This window comes from Orcinus orca, chromosome 4, assembly GCF_937001465.1.
Source record: "Orcinus orca chromosome 4, mOrcOrc1.1, whole genome shotgun sequence".
NCBI lineage: Eukaryota > Metazoa > Chordata > Mammalia > Artiodactyla > Delphinidae > Orcinus > Orcinus orca.
In genome coordinates this window covers 96,844,462-96,865,513 of record NC_064562.1, presented here as the reverse complement: position 1 = coordinate 96,865,513, position 21,052 = coordinate 96,844,462, and positions in this window count along the sequence as shown.

Sequence of the window (21,052 nt, the reverse complement as noted above, 5' to 3'; positions counted from 1 at the left end):
ATCAAATGCTGAAGTTTACAAGGAAAAATTTCTTTTCCTCTCAATCAGATGTCTGCCTATTATTTTAAGGAGCAGTTAATACAGCACTGAAAATGTAATTCTGGAATAATTAGTCACTTTCATTTCATTTCTTTGCACTATCTAATCTCTACAATTTGAAATAAATCCAGAATATTCTTAGAATTTTCATTACTTTTCTCTCATAAGATTATGTACCATTCAAAATGTTCAGAGTTAATAGAAACTAAAGAATGTTAAATGCAACCAGAGTGTCTTTTTCTCAAGTGTTGTTTTTATCCAATGCCAAAATATGATTTCTGTTTCCTGTGTTGTCAGTTCATCATATTTCAATGTCAGAAATATTGTTAAATGAGATCAGACATGCTACCTGTTTTTGAACCTGATTCTGATAAACTGCTGAATTTGTAATAATGTAGCACAAGGACCTCAAAACTTAAAATACGTATATCCTAGCAGCTTAATATAGAGTGTCTTAGTGGGTTTGAATTGTCCGACAGCTAAGGATGACTGCGATGGTCCCAGTGACAATATATTCTGTTATGATGTGTTCTGCTAACATGGAAATCTGGAGACAAAGCCTTAAAAACAGGAGGGAGTATATTTAAAGCCTAAACCACAGATTTATACTCTTCTACAGTTTGGGATATTGTATATATGGTACTACACAACTGACCTGCTCTGGTATATATGTTGTAAGAGAGAAAAAATTTTCCACTAACCTTCTAGGTTCTTTTTGGCTGGTCTAATAATTAAATTGACATAAGAAAGATCAACAGGAGAAAACAAATTTCTTTTCATACATACAGGAGCCCAAAAGACATAAGTTTCAAAGAAGTGACCACAGCAGGCTGCTTTTATGTCTTTAAGACAAAGGAACAATTGTTTGTGAATATTTGATAAAACAAAGAGGTTTTAGCTTGGGGGTAGCAAATGTATGAAGAATTGACAAAGTTTGTTTATGCAGCATTCTTGGCCTTGAATTCCCTATCTCTGGGATAAGGATGCCTTCTATCCTCCTGGTATAGGGAGGATATCTTCACATGGGAGATTTATTTCCTGCTTTCAAAGGAGGGTCACAGCATTCTTGAACCAATTGTTTCTACGTAACTTTAATTCAAAATAATCAATATGCCAATGTGACATATTTGGGGGGGCTGCCCTGAACCCCATCCACTCCATCCTCTGACACTTCCCTGGAAGTTTCTTATATTAAAAGATAAGCTAGGGCTTCCCTGGTGGCGCAGTGGTTGAGAGTCCGCCTGCCGATGCAGGGGACACAGGTTCGTGCCCCGGTCCGGGAAGATCCCACATGCTGCAGAGTGGCTGGGCCCGTGAGCCATGGCCGCTGAGCCTGTGCATCTGGAGCCTGTGCTCCGCAACGGGAGAGGCCACAACAGTGAGAGGCCCACGTACCACAAAAAAAGAAAAGAAAGATAAGCTAGTATATCACTCCAATATTTCACTGAATTAATCTTAATCTTGAAAATATGTCAATTCAGTCAAAGAGTTGTATCTCACTTTAGGAGGTAGTGAGGGCAGGGCCCCAAAAGTTAAGCATATATTATAAAGCTATCAGGTATTTAATAAGTCATTTCTATGGAAATGAAAGAAAACTAATGGTTAGTGATTAGAGCAAGTTATAATCTAGTTTCTGAGTTCTGAGGGTGGCCAGTCCAAAAAGTTTCTGGATATCAGATTTAAAGCATTCTTCAGATAGAGTGAGAGCAGACAGTGGTAATTTGACAGATTTTCCTGGTTTGCAGTTTGTCTCTGGTGGTCTTTCTGAGTGGAATCACTCAGAAAGAGGAATCCTGAGATTCCTGTACCTGCCAGGAAGTGACCTTTCTTACTCATCTGGTAAGGCTGCCAGGAACCCTGTAAACAAGGTACTAGGCTGTTTTTCCAAGGGGTTTTAAATATTATTTCCATAAAGTCAGTCTTATTTCCTGTCTGGTCATATCTGAGTATATACATATCTTTCTCTAGGATGACATTCCAGTCAAAGCCTTGGTAATATGGCCAGTGTTTCCAACTGTGTCCTTTATGAGGAGAACAGACTCATTGAACTCATGAAAACAGGTATATTGTTCTTATGAAAATAAAATTTACTGAGAGTTTCTGAACCCTGGAGAGATCAGGCAGTAAAGTAAATGTTTCATCTTTGTTTACAAAGGTATATTTTACTAAATTGCTTTAAGTCATTGATAGTTGAAAAAGTTTTCTTAAATCTGGAAAATCAAAACATTTAAAAAATTAGCAATAGTTCAAATAAAAAAGTGATAAAAAATATAATCATCCTCCTTAGTTCATTTAGTCCCATGTAATTAATTCTTGTCGATTTTGATCTTGCATTAGAAGTTTTATGAAATCATCAGTCTCTTCACTAGAGTTCTTTAAATTCTTACCTAGTTCAAATGGTATAATCTGAAAAGTTATCAGAAACCAGTATTCTAAAATACTTGTTAAAGTCCTTTCCATGAATCTTTCTGAAGTTTAAACACTTTGTAAGAACACATTTATAAAAGCATCAGAGTAAAACAATAACTTAAATATAAAAACTTTAAAATGGCCATGGTTAAAGATCTGATGGGAGTTGCAATTGACAAAGAAATATGGTTAATTCTGTGACACGTAAAACTTTAAGATAATAACTAGAATTAAAGTGATAACATACCAAGACAAATCAGATTTCTAGGAATTTCATACAATTTCTGGTATACTTATATTAATAACATGTAGCCACACAAATATAAACTAAGAAGGTTCAGGTTACATATTTTACAATACTTCTCACATAACTTAACATATCAAATAAGACTAATTAGTGCAAAATATCTCTTTTTATAAGGAGAAAGAACAATCTTTTGAGATGTTCAGGGGCTCTCTGGAAAATTCCAAGGTTAATTTGAGGTCAAAAGAAACTTTGTTTAAAATTTGATTTGGGGGAAGTCTGTCAAAAATATCAATAAGTTTTGAAACACTGACCAAATAAGGTCATAGGTCACTGTGAAAAATACTTAGTTATCTGTTTAACCAAAGTAACAATTAAAGATTTCACAGGACAATAGAAAAGGCTACATAATTCTGAGCAAATTCTAGTTTTTTTTAATATTGAGAAGACTAGGTTTAGTTAAGTAAAGACCAGTATATATAGTATGAAGCGCCTGTGTATATAGTATTTTGGTCAAGCACAAAATCTTTGCTTTCAAGCAGATTACTTAAAAGGTAAGGAAACCCCTTTCAGAACCTCTTACCAGGAGCAGACCAATAGTCCAAGTGAAATTTATCTTTTTGCAAATGAAAGAAAATTTAGTACAAGTTTTACATAAGTACACTATTGACATTAAAGTTTAATTTAAAAACTCTTATAATGAATTAATACAATCTTATGCAACTTAATCACACATAAAATTTTTTTCAAGATTTCTTTTCCACCAAACTACAACTTTCTATATCCATTTAGGTTTTGTTCTATCTTTTTCCTTTCTTATTCTGGAATAATCATTCTACTTTAGAACAATCTTTTTTTCCCTTATCAAAACTGTATTTCCATTACTAAAAACACACAACCTACTTTTTGTTTACAGTTATTTTCTTTCATTCTTATTATTTACAGTAGTTTTGTAGTTAAACAAATAAATGAAAAACAAAACACCTTAACTCTTAGCTTTTTTAAAAATCAGTCTTGGCAAGGGAACATTTTGTATTTAAAAAGAAAACTCCTTTTTGGCTGACAATTTCAACTTTATTAGTTCAAATATTATTTTTCAATTTCAAAAACATAAAAAAGAAATGATATAAGGCAGTTGTTACAGAATAATTACAGTTTTACTCTTAGTACATAGTATAACTGTCTATGCTCTACACTAAATGAATAAACTCCTTCTACTCCTTCTAATAATACAGTTAAAATAAACCACGTCTTTTTGGAAATTACAGTGTGAGATCCACTCATGTCTATAGGTTCATCCTGACATTGTTCTGCTAGACCAGGAATGATAGGACAGGCAGGGCCAAAATAATTCCCACATTTCTGCTGCACAGTGTGGCTCTAAACTGAGTAGGGAGAATAAATATTTGAAAGATGGAACAACTTCTAAACCAATTAAAAGCTATAAGTATCTGGGAAGCCACGACTAGAATTTCCAGCTTTGCAAGTAGTTATAAGAAATGGGGAAAGTTTTTGTTTTTGTTTTTAAAAAAAAATTGCTGTCAGGCCACAAATCTTAAAAGACATGGGGACAAAGCATGAGCCTATGAAAGAGTGATTACAGCTTGGCCTTGAAAAGTTATCATTGTGTGTGTACAGGATAAAAGGGTAGTTGTTCTTGTATTGGTCTTTTCAGTTGGCTGCACAAACCCTTTTATTGCTCAACTTACTGTCGTAAGAGAGCAGTGGTTTTCAAACATCTTGGACCATTCCACAGCAGAAGAAAGCCCTCATGGGAGTTCCATTGCTTCTCACTTTCCACAGGGGTTCCTGTTGTTTTGCAAGGATTCTCTTTTGCAATACTGATGCACATAGTTTGTGCAGTTAATTTATGCTTATCACTCTTAGCATTCCAATACTTTCTTATTGATTCATTTTGTATTCTCAGCTCCTCTTTCAACTTTTTAAAGAAACTATTTGCAATCTTTGCTTTTCAGTGAAAACTAGGAAGCAGGCAATTGTGAATTATCTGTTACATTGGCATTTTTTTGATTGGCAAATTTATAAATGAACTTCATGATTTCTAGAAACATATTTCCTAAAAGCAAAATTTCTCGGTGTGGTACAACCATGTTTATAGATCCAAATATCTTTGGTTCCTCTGCATTAGAAATCAAAAAGTAGGTAAACTTAGACTTATTTTAAAATTAACATTTCAGTATTTAATCTTATCTGGAAACGATCTAGGCATTCAATAATTACCCATCATTTAATTTAACTTCACAAAATTCTAAGAATGGAAGTTAACAAAGATTTGGTAGATATATCATAAAGTAGATATATCATAAAATAATCATTGAAAAAAAAACAGCTTCCCCCAAAAACTCTTATCCCATTTTCACATATTTAAATAATTTGTTTTTCACAAATTATGATTATGTTTAGGTTACCTATAAAAACCTCATTAGACATTAGACAAAGTAAGTTATCATCATATGTTATTTTTCTGGCTGACAAATTTTGTAAAAGAGATAGTATAAGCTTACTGACTTTTAGTAAACCTAGGTAGAATAAAAGTTGTATGTCTGCATTATATTCGATGTTGATAATTTTAAAGACATGTCTACTTTAATTAAATCAAACTTAAACTAGCTTTAATACCAAATAATTTCCCAGGTGATGTGAGCCTGAAAAGCATTGGCATTAGTTTCTATATTTCTGAGAGTTTTACTATACCCAGTCCTTAATTTATAAGTGCTTATTTGTTTTTAAGCCAATTAAATAGAGTTCTTTTAAGAATTAATTTTAGTAATACCACCCAGAGGCAGAAGATGTTGCACATCTACAGAATGCATACATAGACACACATAGAAATACAGACAGACATACAGAACTTATAATTTTATTTTAAAATTTTAACCATGATATGGGTAATTGTGAGAAAGATACTTAAGGTTTTTTATTTGCCCAATTTCCAAATAGTTCCTTATTCTTTATTTTCTAGTCTAGGCAGAGTTTTAATTTCCTTCTTAGCTGTTTGTATTTTAAAAGCACGGTTAAGATTTACATCTTCAAGGGAAAGTACACAATTTTTCTCTTAAAAGTTTTGGAGCATGGGCTTCCCTGGTGGTGCAGTGGTTGAGAGTCCGCCTGCCGATGCAGGGCACACGGGTTCGTGCTCCGGTCCGGGAAGATCCCACATGCCGCGGAGCGGCTAGGCCCGTGAGCCATGGCCGCTGAGCCTGTGTGTCTGGAGCCTGTGCTCCGCAACGGGAGAGGCCACCACCGTGAGTGGTCCGAGTACCGCAAAAAAAAAAAAAAAAAATTTTGGAGCATATTTGTCTATTAGCAGAAATCTAGGGTATTTACTATTTAAATTTTTCCTTCTATTTCTTAGGTGAAGTACAATTGTACTTCAAATGTCCTGATTTTTTTTTAACAATATCTGCAAATGTCTGAGGGAAAATAGGAAAGAGTCTGAGTGGATTTTGAGTTGCTTTCAGAGTTATGCTTCTGTTTTTCTAAAGAGTCAACTTGTAAATCAAGAATTGCTAATTCCAACTCTTTTTTTGTCTGCATTTCTGTAAGCCATCTTCAAAGAATTGGATAGACTTTCCCATTATAATGTTTATGAGTGATTAGCCCATCTAACCACATTATTTGAAATTGCCTTTTTATATCAGGGAGAAAATTTTCTAGAAAGGCAAATATTAAAAGACTCTCATGTTCTGGAGCTCCTGGATTTAATGCAGTGTGCCTTTGAAAAGTCTGTATAAAATGTTGAACAAAGATCTTTGGATGTTTTTTCCTTTCTGAGTGCATAATTCAACTTTAGTCCAATTGACTTTATATGAAGAAACCTCTAATATCATTACTATCAAACCTTGATTATTAGCCTCTAGCTTAGCCATATCTAGTCATTTGCAGGAGCTCCTGAGACAGGTTCTAGCCATCTGTTTTCTCTGTGAAAAAAGGTAGGGTTGTGTTCTCCAGGAGGTTATGTCTTATCCAATAACCACAGTGTAACCTTGGGTGGGAAGAACATCCCTTAGCAATCAAAGTCCCTATGAATAGGTTTATGAATGGCCATTAATATTTTAAATTTCTCTTTATATTTAGGAGGATCTTTTGAAAGTGGAATTATAAGAACTTTGTACAAGATTTGTTATTGTCCAGGGGACATGCATTCTTTGTGGTAGGGGTCCTATACAAATGACAGTGCATAGGAATATCTGAAATTGGCTGAGCATATTTATCAAGCCCTAAAAAGTAGGAGGGGTTATAAAGAACTGTAAGGAAAAGCTAATCATGTGTTCCAGGTGCCTCTGCTAAATTCATTTTCTGACATACAGTATTTATTCAAGTAACCTGTATACACATTGTTTGGAGGTCAGGCTGGAGTGTCCTCTGTATCTTGTAAAGAAAGGGAAGTGAAAATAAGTAGCTTGGTGTTTAAGGGATTTTCTGGGGAAGTTGGAGGTCTTTTAGGATTTAAGAGAATTGGCTGAGGAGAAGGTTTTGGGTTTTAAGGAGGGGATGAGACCAAGATCTTCTGCTGGTTCAGAGATAGGGAGTTGGGAATAAGGGGTGTGTAAGAGGAAGGATAAGGAGAATTTACATTAGGGGGTGAATAAGAGGAAGCAGAAGGGGAATTTATATTAGATTTTTTAAAAAAAAATTTATGTTTAATTTCTGTTCTTTCTTCATCTTAAATAAGTCCCTAAGGGGAGCTGCTATATTTCTTTGTGTTCTTTTTTCAATTTGATCTTCTCACGGATACCAATAAAATAACTGTTTCAGATAAACTCTCTCTAAAAATGTTTCAATTTGGAAGTTTTTCCAATTCAAAGGATCCATTGCCTGGCCATTGATGAATAAGATCTTCTTAATAGTGACACAAACCAATAAGTCTTTTTACGGCTTAGCCATATATGCAAGAGACAACCCTAAGAAGAGTGCAGAAGATATGGTCCTTATAAGTTCCAGAAAGTTTATTCCCAAAGGTAGCCTAAGAAAGCAAAGTCCTTCATTGCATAGGTAGTAAGAATGATAGAGTGAAAACATTGTCTCTGGTTTCCTATCAGAACGTGAGTTACCTTTAGTCACAGATGCACTGATCTGTGACACCGGGCAGGCATCACTGGAATGGTAGTGATGGTAGTGCTTTCGAGCACTAACAAAGCAAAAACAGTTGAGATGACAAAGGCCACTTGTGGTCTGGGACCCCTTATGACAATTTCCCCTGAGAGCTAGTGTGGCCAAACAGAGAGAGTGCTGCTTGTGAGGTTGTGTCTCAGAACCCCAGTCTATTTGGCCACCAAGATGCACCCCAGTAAGTGCACTTTCTAGATGGCAGACACTAGACAGAATATTCTCACTGGTCGCAAAGGCAAGCTCTCAGGACACTGAAAGAAAGACAAAAGTAAAAATCTCATTCTGTTTTTACTTAGGGGACCCGCAGCAAAGTTCTTCCAAAAAGACACCAGTCCGGTGAGAACCATGAACTTACCAGTCTATGAGGCCAGCTTGAACAGCAGACTTACAGGCTATGCCTGCATTCTACTTACAGTTTTGTTTTTTTTCTCCTTATGACAAATGTCACAACAGTGACAAAGAAAAACAGTGACCATCTCTGGGAGGAAAAGTATCAATCAAAACCAAGTGTACTTGTACCACTTTTTTTTACTAGAGTCACTATACCTAAGAAACTAATTCCACAAATATTTTCTCCTGCTAATTGAAATTTAGAAAAGGAAGGAACAAAACATTTTTACCTTCCTCTTTTGACCACACATATAGGGAGATCTGGGAGAACTGACATTGGCAAGAATTTTAACCTTCTGCTGGCACTTGTCAGAAGTCCCAGAATCTCTCAGCTGCAGCAGCCCTGGAGGAAGCAGCATACAGCCAGTGAAGTTCATCCTGCTGCCTGCACCAATGGTAGGGTAGGAAAAATTTTCCTCTATCTTTGTAGGTTCTTTGTGGCTGGTCTAATAATTAAATTGTCATGAGACAGATCAACAGGAGAAAACAGTCAAATTTAATTCTGCATGTATGGGGACCCCAGAGATATGAGGTTCAAAGAAGTGATGAAGGAAGGCAGCTTTTATACCTTTTAGACAAAGAAACAAAGAAAGAGACAAAAAGTTTGTGAATATTTGACAAAACCAAGGGATATTTGCTTGGGTAGCAAATTAATGAAAAAGTAACAAAGTTTGTTCATGCAGTATTTTTGGCCTTGAATTCCCTATCTTTGTGATTAGGATGCCTTTTATCCTGCTGGTATAAGGAGGATGCCTTCACATGGGAGATTTATTTCCTGCTTTCAGGGAAACAGAAGACAGTCAGTGCTGTTCTTGCACCAGCTGTTTCTTAAGTAACTAACTCAAAATAATCAATATGTCAAAGTGGTATGAATTGGGACAGCCTTCCCTGAACCCTATCAATGTTCTATTGAAGCAAACAGAGCAATGTAAAAAGAATTAAAGTACACCAATTCCAGAAGTGAGACATGAATCAGAACATGTTGCTCTGTCAAAAAAATTATTTTTTCTTAATTTGCATAATGGCTATAGTCTATGTTTGATCTAATTAGATACTTATAACAAAATTATAATCCCTAAGCAGACTAATTTTGTGAAATAAGTCAATACAATGAGTTATTTGTCTTCATATAAACTTATATAGAAGTTGACTATATTATTTAATAGTTGACTCTTTTCAGCTGTTTAATGGCTTGCACAGACATTATGTAAAAATAGACTTGTAAGACCATATAAGAGGATTCAAGAAAATTTGAAGAGCACACAAAGATTGGAACAATTCAATTAAGATGTTACAGTTAACAGTATTCCCATTAATTATATACATAACTTATTGGGATTCAACATCAAGCACTGTCCCAATAGCAAAACCCATTCTTTGGTACAGTTTCATGTTTTTACATTATTAACTACAAATTAAACATGCATTTTGATATAATTAACCCCTAACTTCTATCCTTTTATACATTTCAATCAGAATGATTACAGACATTAGCACATGAAAAAGAACAGTATTAATACATGCACTGGAATTAATTGGAGACCATCTTGGGTTATTTATAAAAATATCATGTAGGGATATTTTGTCCTTTGGTACCAACAAACTGCCTCAAAAATTACAAACATTGCTTACTTCTAGACTGGCTCTTCCACTTGAAAGTCACCTAAAATATGTAGGTACTTAATGTATCCTTATTTTGTTGACTGGAAGTAAAAATTATTAAAGAGACATTTAAACATGTAATTATATTTTGCTTCCCCAATTTATGCAAATATCTCTATACTTTCTCCCTTATAATTTCCATAATCACAGAATAAACTTACTCTGTATTAAAGCTGGTGTCAATCAGTCTATGAGTAGTTACTGATTCTATTAAGACAATCAGTGAGAGAAGTAGAGGGAACTTTGATCTCTGTAAAATTATACACATCATTAGGAAAACATCACCTAGAAAGAAACTTGAAATAATCAGCAGCACTCAATTAAATCATATAATAGCAATAAACAGAATTATTCACTTTACTAAAATATTTATGTGAAAACAAATATCATACAAGTATACTACAGATAAGAGACAATGAAACTAGCTTCACTTTTTAAAAGTCTCTTTGGTTTACTCTTTGGCTGTAAAATTCTGGAAGCCACCCATATAGAAATGTTTAAAGAGGGAAGAAGTTTGATGGTGTGTCATCCATGTCAAAAAAAATAATAATAATTGGTCAGTAGTGTCACCATGGTGGGTCTGCCTTGCTACATGGAAAAGTTGGAGCTGAATGGTGGCTTCCCCATCACACTGAACAAGTTCTTTTCCATTTTTCAGTCTCCACCAGGTCTGATTCACTTACTTGCATGCCCTCTTTTGCACAGAGGCTCAGAGTTTGCAAGTACTGGACTAAATAGTGGAATTTCAAAGAAATTTTGATTCTCAAAGATCTAGAAAAAACCAAGGTTGACTTGCTCAAGAAATATATATATATAGTAGAAAAACAGTGGGCATATCTCTGGGAGTTAATGAAAGAGTTGAACAACCAAAGTTCCTGAGAAAAGAAATTAGGATTATGCTAAGATTTTAACATCAGAATCTTTAGCCACAAGAAAATTGGCATTAATGTGACTTGACTCTGAAGTCAAGTTTTATGTCCCTCTGCCTCTGTGTTCTAAAATTCTTGAAAGAGAGAATTTTATCTGTCCACTCTGTGTCAACGGTCCATGTCAGAATCATTCTCTGTTATGACACTTGCTGGGATACGTAGTGTAGAAATGACCACAGAGGGCTTGCTTCTTCATTTTAGGACTTTTCCAGAGAAGGGGCCCCATTGTAAGACAGACATTTAACCCAAGTCATATTTAGTGAATATAATTATTCCTGCCTGTTCTTTCTTCACCCACACATATTCTGGAGAGTTATGGGGGAGTGGAGATACAACAAAAGATAATTCTAAGATTATTTTCGATAAATGCTCAATAGGATGAAAATGCTCAGGCTTTATGCAATTGCTATATTCTTAATATCAAAATTATGTCATACACTTAAAATAAAAATGTGTTACCTGAAGAAACTTAACAATCAATTTTTCCCCAAAATCAGTTCATTAGGTAATGACAGTTATTATCTTTTAAGATAATTGTTGAAAATACAATCTCATAATACTACAAAACATAAATTGCTTTAACTTGTAAGTATTATCCAATACATTTATTTTAGAAAAAAATTATGTACCATTTGAATTAGTAACTAAAACTATACTACATTAAATGTGTAATTCAAAGGACTCTGAAAAACTACATGCTTTTTCTATTAGTCATTATATCCAATAATCTGATGAAATGCATCTCTTTCAATAGCCCAAATGGAGCATTACTTATTCACTAAAATCAATAGAAAATTGTCATGTCCTTCATTTATGCTAAAGTCTTGTTATACTAACATAGAAAAAAGTCTAAGGGGGGTGTGTGTGTGTGTACACAATTACACATGTAATATGTGTGCATTTGCAGCTGTTTAATGTAGTGGACCAATGACTTCAAGTTCTGATTTGCCATCTCAGTTGTCTACCAAGATTGATTGCCTTAAGCATCCAAACTTAAATGTTTCCATGGAGCATATTTTGTTTCCAAACATCCCTGTTCAGAAAGAGACCAACCCTCTCCTAAAAAAAAATTAACTATGCTTCTCATTTTTATTCATTTCTTGAAGATGGTACATAGCTTACTACCTTTCCACCTTAAATTATGGAATTATTTCATAAACTAAGTTTATTTCATTTTGTTCAATAGAATATTCTGTGATGATGAAAATGTTTTAAATCCACACTTTCCAATACAGTAACCATGGACCACATGTGACTATTAAGTATTTAGGAGGTGGTTAGTATGACTAAGGGTCTGAATTTTTAAATTTAATTAATTTTACTCATTTTAAATTAAGCAATGTGGTTAGTGGTTACATTATGGGACAATGCACATCTATTATTCACTTCCACAAAATTCTGCAACCTCCTCAAATCCAATTTCTTTGTTTCTCTTTCACATCAGCTACTAATTGAAAGGATTATGTCCTGGCCCTTAGGGTCTGAGTTACTGGTACCCCAGAAATCTTAGAGGAGTGTGGCAGGGTTTTCTAACTTCCCTTCCATCCATTATTTAAGATTGACATGCAAATAAGACCTATCCAAAGTCACACACATTTATCTTTTCCCCAGCGTTAAGCTATAAGAAAGCAACACTGTAACGATGACTTTAAAATGTAAATGCAGAGGTGTGTTTAGCATTATAATGGGAATATAAATCAAGAGTTCAGGCTCTATGAGGCCTAAAGGAGAAAGATGTACATTTGCTGTCCTAAATGTGTATTGGAGTAAGAGAGGTCTCCATTTCAAAACCAAGAGATAAGGGACATGGTATTCCATCCTCATTTCAGTTCCAAATAAATCCAGAAGATTGTCCCTACCAATGTTTTCAATCCTTAGAACTGTGAAAGGTGGAGATTTGGGTCTTCAGCCTTAGCGGTGATGTGTATGAGAGGAATGAGGATTAGAAGTATATCAAATCGCCTCCCAAAGAACTAACCAGTCTATGTGTGCCTCTAGGTATGCAGACCCACAACAGAGAATTCATTTGGACTTCCAACTGCTGACATCGGTTTTATAGATAGGAGCTAGAGTAGTAATGCCAACTGTAAAGAGTAAAGCTTTTTATGACCTCTCACCCCAACTTCCAGGCAGAAGAGATAATATACTTGCTTCTCTGGATGCTTTGGGCCTTTAGTAACATGCTCAGATCACTGCTCTAGAGCTCCTTACACTGTATTTTTCCACTTTGTATTTTGGTGAAATCTTTGCTTGTCCATCTTCTCCAATAAATGTTAAGTCACTTAGTAGCAGATGTGCTGAGACAGATTCCCTAGAAAATAGTCTCAGAGACTGAGATTTGCAAGCAGGAATTTTATTAGAGAGTGTTTGCAGAGAAAAAACAAAAAGACAAAAACAAATAAGCAAATAAGAAACACCTAAGAAACTGAGGGAAGTAAAATAGGGTAGGAAAAGTTAAAGTGCTATAGCATTTGCAACCAAGTCCTAAACTGGTCCCATGAGGAAGCTCTGAACTGGGATGCCTTTCAGAGAAGTTCCAGATTGAGACAAGTAGTTTGGATTTTGTGCTATAAAAGAAAATGTCCTGATATGGACTGCCCCTGAGGAGAAGCTATTATTTTGGGCAAGATATCTCCCTTCAGCTGAGGAACACATTTGGGAATGAATTCATTGAGTAGTCAGTGGGCAACACTCAACAGGTAAGGAATGTGTGCCTCTTTACCGAAGGGGTATCTGGCAGTACACAGCAGCTTGCAAAGTCAACTCCTGGCACCACTTGGATCAACTTCTTTCTATGATAATTTTATCCTATCTGAGCACAGTTCCATCCAGCTTCTTGTGTTTTTTCCTAGGGTAACTTAATTCATGTATTGATAAATAGAATGAACTACAACCACTACCTTTGCAGCTGGTAGGGGCACAAGGAAAACCTGTCATATTGCTTCTCTGTTAACCATTTCAAATCATTCTTCACACTGAACAAACATCTTAGTTGGACTAAGTGGCTCATCCGGTATGGTGACCCAGACCGTCATCTCTGCGTGGTTTGATCCATAGCTCATATCATATGATTTTTCAGATTATAGCTGATACATTTGTCGATTTATCATCAAAATTAATCAAGGGAAGACAAAGTGATGCCTTAATAATCACCAGGGTGCAAAGGAATTATGTCTTGCCACCAGTGTACAACAGTGGACCTACCTCATCCTGGTGATCAGGATCAATTACCACTGCCATGCTGATCTCTTGCCAATAATGAGCACAAAATGACAAAATGGCAGCTGGGGTCCCCTGGTGAAAGCTTATCTTCTCTGGGAACCTGAATATTTAGATCTTCAGTACCTAGGGTTGTTGAGACAGGAAGTACAACTTTCCCAAGGGAGTCACAGGGAGTAATGGTAGGCAGGGTCACTCCTACGCCTACTCCTTGGCCCCAGGACCTATGTATTCTACCTTTTGGGAACATATCACCATATAACGGTTATCAATTTAGTTTGTCCTGAAGGATAGCACTCCATACTCACATAATAACATCTCCAAGTTATTGCCTCCACTATTCCTTTAAAATGTCATTCCATCAAGTTTCTGGGTAGTGCAGAAAGTAATATAATCAATAGATCCCATGGTTATGTGTCTCCTGATATACCTCCTTTACTGTAAAGTGGGCCATTTGGTCAAATGCAATGTCATATTAGATCCTGTATCAGTGGATCAAGCATTCTATAAGTCCTTAGGTAAAAGTGATGGCTGAGGTCCTGAAGACAGGAAATAAAACCCATACCTGAAACATGTATTGAGTACCATCAAGACAGATTGCTGCCTCTTCTAGGACATACAGAGTTAGTATGCAAACAAGTGGCTGGCTGGTCTCCAAGAGGGCTTAAAATACCTATGCTGCTGCCAGTTTAAACATGAGGCTGGGGCAGTACTTAAATCTGTCTATGCTGATATGTATGTTTTTAGGGTCATGAATACCTCCATCTCTGAGGCCATAGCTACTTCTTCATATTAACCTTGTACCAGCATTGGGTGGCCAATGACATAGTCTAATAGATGTCAACTCATTAGAGTATTTGTTCTCTATTTAGTGCCTCTGTGACTGGTGTTAACATACAAGACAACAATCTCCACACATTGTATCCTTTTCCACAGGTTTTCCACATGCCTCTTCCCCTAGACTCCTTTTTCACTGAACTTCCACTCTATTTCCTTCTCGGATGCTCAACAACCAGCCATGTCATCCACCATTGCTTATGAATCTGTATATCGTCTTACCTCAGACCACTTCTTTTTCACTCAGAAGATAATAAGGTGTACCCCTTGATGGTCTGCCTTTTGGTAGGGTTTTTGCCCACTATTATCTTTTAGTACAACCTCTGAGCATGGTTTAGGTACAATTAGAGTTCATTTTTTAGCCAAGACTTGGAAACAACCTAAATGCCCATCAACAGATGATTGGTTTTAGAAGATACATACTATATATACAAATATATATATATATATGTATATGTATATATACAATGGAATATTAGTCAGCTATAAAAAATAATGAAATAATGCTATTTTGCAGCAACATGTATGGACCTAGAGAATACCATACTAAGTGAAATAAGTCAAACAGAGAAAGACAAATATTATATGATATCACTTATATGTGGAATCTATAAAAGTAATACAAATGAATCTGTATATGTAACAGAAACAGACTCGCATACATGGAAAACAAACTTATGGTTACCAAAGGGGAAAAGGAGAGAGGAAGGGATAAATTAGGAATATTGGATTAACAGATACAAACTACTATACATAAAATAGATAATCAACAAGGATTTGCTGTATAGCACAGGGAACCATATTCAATATTTTGTAATAACCTTAATGGAAAATAATCTGAAAAAATATGTACATTTAACTGAATAGCTCCTGTATACCTGAAACTAATGCAATACTGTAAGTCAACTATTCTTCAGTTTAAAAAAGGATTTCATTTTTGACCTTCCCAAATTACCAGATTTACTCACATGTGGACCAACATTAAATTTCTCCTCCTTCAACAGTCTGTAAAGAACTCCATGCAACCATAGATTTGAACAGAGTTGTAACAGGGTTGATGACATTAGAGTTGGGATGATTTTTCATGCATCTTACATGTGCCCTTTGGACTATTCATGCCTAAGTTTGTTTTTGTTTTTGTTTTTTTGCAGTACGCGGGCCTCTCACTGTTGTGGCCTCTCCAGTTGTGGAGCACAGGCTCCAGACGCACAGGCTCAGCGGCCATGGCTCACGGGCCTAGCCGCTCCGGGGCATGTGGGATCTTCCCGGACCGGGGCACGAATCCGTGTCCCCTGCATCAGCAGGCGGACTCTCAACCACAGCACCACCAGGGAAGCCCCATGCCTAAATTTGAGTGTACTACTTCCATGTTCTGATGAATTACTGCTGATACCTTAGATTTTGTCACATAGTCACTTTTTGTCAAAAGGACAAATACTCCATCTCTACTAGAACCCAATATCATGACAGGAGTATGTCTTCTCACTTTCTATAATTCTCTGGCAAACATAAACAATGAAATACTTTTCAGCTTTAAAAGGGAGTTAAATGCTGACACATGCCACAACATGGATGAACCTTGAAGACATTATGCTAAGTGAAATAAGCCAGACACAAAATGACAAATGTTGTACTATTCCATTTTTATGAGGTACCTAGAGTAGTCAAAGTCATAGAGACAGAGTGTAGGATGATGGTTTTCAGGGAATGGGAAGAAATGATAATGGGGGATTATTTTTTAATGGGTAGAGAGTTTCAGTATGTGAAGATGAAAAAGTTCTTCACACTTTTCCATGGATGGATTGTGGTGATGGTTGCACAACAAGGTGGGGGATTATTTTTTAATGGGCAGAGAGTTTCAGTATGTGAAGATGAAAAAGTTCTTCACACTTTTCCATGGATGGATTGTGGTGATGGTTGCACAGCAAGGTGAATGTACTTACTGCCACTAAACTGTATACCTAAAAATGGTGAAAATGGTAAAATTTTATGTTATGTATACTTTAGCACAATAAACAAGTATTTTAAATACAAAACAAAACAAAACAACAAAAACCTCTAGGTGTTCCTCTCTTGATACCATATGGTTAACTAATTAATGGCTGTATGACCATTTGGGGAAGGTCTGGGAGAATCATTGTCGTATAGTCTTGCTATGACATTGCTGTCCTGGGGATCTGGCCTCACTTTCAGTCAATTGATTTTGAAGATACATCCTTGATTTATTTTTATTGTATACATGGAGTAATATCAGTTTTAGCTGACCTTAAGAATGCCATTTTTTATTAACAAACTCCAAGCCTCTCAGCAGCCAATCTTCTTGGCTGCCACTCCAATCTATCTACTCATTATGATAATTGTAACCACTTGCTTCTGATGGTTAAGAACTGCCACATGCTCACTAATCTTTTAGGACTCTATTATTCTCACTGTTATTAAGGAGCCCACCATTCTAGTTCTTTCCATGATTTGTTCATGTAATCCTTGTAACACATCACTGAGATAATGACTAGTCTCCCCAATTTTATGTATGAAGATTTTGAGGCAGAGAAAGTTTGTGGGGCATTTATGTAATAAAGTAAGATATTATTGGTCAAGAATACTTCCCTGGAAAAAATAACCCAATAAATATTCATCAAGATCATTATGAAGGAAAATTAAGAAATTTATGAGAGTGGAAATTTCATTCTCCTTAAAAAGATGTAACCAATATGGATCTGTTTACATGACACCTTTTATTTGATAATCAAAATGAAATTTTAAAGTAAATGTTAAGACTTAAAAGTTAAAAGTGACTTATTTTCATGAAACAAAAAAAAATATGAGAAGGTACTTTGCTAGTTTCTTCTTTTCTTTCAAAGTTTTGTTTTACTAAATAAAACCTTTTTTACTTTCAAGTGACAAAAGAGCTCTAAAAAGGCTTTAAAGAGATTGTGAAGAGCAACAAAGCAACTTGCCCAATTGACTCACAAAACTTTACTCACAATTATAATCTCATTTGTGGTTCACCTTGCTGTTCAGCATTGTGATTTTATAGTCTAAAATCCCATAAAGAGAACCTCAGACAATGAATGGAAGATTCACTTAAGTACAAATGAATAAACGGTTATGATATAATCAGATATGAGATATGCTTAAAGAAATGTCTGAGGAGTCAGGTATCAAAAAGGTCAAGACACTATTTCCTTCCACAGAGCAAATCAGTTTGTGTGTGTGTGTGTGTGTGTGTGTGTGTGCACGCATGTGTGTGTGTGTACTTCAATAGCTATTTTTACAAACACCTCCCCAAAAATGCATGACAGTTTGTTGCATAGCAACAGTTCAAATAAAAACAAGTGAAAACACCTTTCCTGTGCATGTGTCAATGTTATGGTTAAAGAGCAAAAAATAATGCAATAATATTTTAGTGAGGCTTATAAGGATAATTAATTTGGGATATATCACAATCCAGTTAGTTATACTCAGTTAAAATTTTGAATAAGTGCTTCCACTTTTAAGATGTATGGTATTTTGAATCTTGTTTATTGAATGGTCTTAACTGTTAGTAAAGTTGCAAAATATAACAGTGCACCATCTTTAATTCAATTTTTTATATTATGTATGTTTAAAAAATCAGTTTCTAAGAAATATCAACTTAGGGTTAATGTATTGATTTAGAATCAAAAAATTAAATTCCTCTTGCTGGTCTGATGCGTGCACAAAATAAAATTCCCTTTTACAGTTATAAAGTTCAGTTTGTGGGTGACGACTTTTTTCTTTATAAACCACATGTCTTTTTATGCAGACTAGGTAAAGAAAAAAATATATATAATTGAATGATCAGTTATTTGGGGTTTCTAAATATGTCCCAGATGACCAAAAAATTAAAATACTATATACAAATAATGTTTTGTTTGTTGGAGATTCAGAAGAAATTTTAGGATGACATAATGTAGACAGTAAATGGTAATTTAGTTAACTCTCCAGAAATGTACATGATCATGTAATAATTTTAATAGTTATAGGATAGAAGACACTGAATGATAAAAATTAGAGATTAATAGACCCTTAGAGCTACAAAAACACTGTGATATTCTTTATTTATCCTTATCTTTCTGATGATAAGAAAGCTGTGGTCCAGAGAGTTAAGTGACTTTCCCAAAGTTATACAACTACTTGGTGGCAAATTAAATAATTGTTTTGGAAAATTTCTGACTCAGAAAAACATTTACCTTTTTAGGCTTTCTTATTTTTAAAAAATCATACTAATTCTTACAAAATATTTATTTTTTTCCTACTACATACAGGTAAATTCTCTCTTTTTCCTTGGAAAAATATGCTTAAAGAAATAAGTGAAAACAATAAACTTTAGTTATTTGAGCTAAATAATGTTTGGATTGGGATTAAATGGGAAAATATCATGTATATAGCAAAACTCAGGTATTCTTGTGAAAGAGAAAATGGTAACAGTGGAACAAGCAAAAGTTTCGGCCTCCAGTAGCCCTCTATTTGAAACCAGCCCAGTGTTTTACTTTAATTTTGTCAGCCTCAATGTTCTCATTTGTAAAATAAAGATAACATTGCATGGGATTGTTGTAAGTATATGTAACATCTGAAGAGCTCCTGGCATCTAAATTTTATTCAGTATATGATATTCTTGCTCATATAAGGACCAAAAAGATTGGGATTAATATGACAGATCATACCATAATTAATTGACTATACTTTTTCACACAGAAATTGGAGAATTTCAAAGACATTTTGGAACTCTGTAAATTTTGACTCCTTCTTCATAGTTATATGGTAGTTTTTTTTTTTTTAATTCCACATTATTCTGGCCTCAGATCATGACCCTCTCATTCTTTGTTTTATTACCAAATATACATTAACCATCTACTAAGTACAGACAAATGAAGAGGACAGTAGTGTTGTATTATAAGAACAGTTTCAGAAGCATGTGAAGATGATGCTACGTAAGTCTGGGATACACAAAATCATGGCAAAATAACAAAGGAATAAGAAGGCTTCCTGAGAATTGATACCCCAGAAGAGTCTTGGAGGAGGAGTAAGGGTCTAGCAGCTGAGGGAGATCTTTCCAGGCAGAGTGCAACGTCGTCCCAGGCACCAAGAGAAAATGAACATAGCAGGTTTAGAGGGCAAAACTAGCTTGCTGTGGCTAACTTGGAGGATGTATGTTGTAAGAGGTAGTATATAAATCTGAAGAGTTGTTCAGAAGATAAATTGAGAATGGCCTTATAATCCACATAAACACATTTTTATTTTTCCTGCAGTCAATTAGAATTCCCAGACAAATTGTAAACTGGCACATAATGTGATCCACACTGCTTTTCTGAATGATTACTTTGGTATAAAATAAATGCTGGCAGCTTAAAACCAAAACTGGAGGTAGTAAAATGATAATTTAGAAGATGATTAAGGTGATGATGATAGCGATAGAAACAATAGTAAAGACTGTATAGTCTTATATGTGCAAGGCCAAATTCTAAGTGTTTTATTTTTTTCTTCCAGTTTTATTGAGATATAATTGACATACAGCACTGTATAAGTCTAAGGTGTACAGCATAATGATTTGACTTGCATGCAGCATGAATTGATTACCACAAGTTTAGTGATCATCCATAATCTCATGTAGATACAGGATAAAAGAATTAGAAAAAAAATATTTTCCTCATGATGAGAACTCAGGATTTACTCCCTTTACTTTCATATATAACATACAACAGTGTTAATTATATTTATCAAGTTGTACATTACATCCCTAATATTTATCTTATAACTGGAAGTTTGTACCTTTTGACTGCTTTCATCCAATTTCCCTCCCTCCAACTCCCACCTCTGGTAACCACAAATCTGGTTTATTTTTCTATTAGCTTTTGATTGTTTGTTTCTTTTTGAAGTATAATTGACTTACAATACTATGGTAATTCCTGGTGAAAATTATAGTAATTCAATATTTCTATACATTACAAAATTACAAAATGATAAATCTACTTACCATTTATCATCATACAATTATTATTATACAAGTACATTATTTTTTACTATATTGCCCACCCTGTATATTTCATATCCATGATGCATTTATTTTGCAACTGAAGTGTGTACCTCTTTAATCTCCCTCACCTATTTCTCTCATCCTCCCACTCTTCCCTCTGGCAACTACCTGTTTGATCACTGTATCTACAACTTT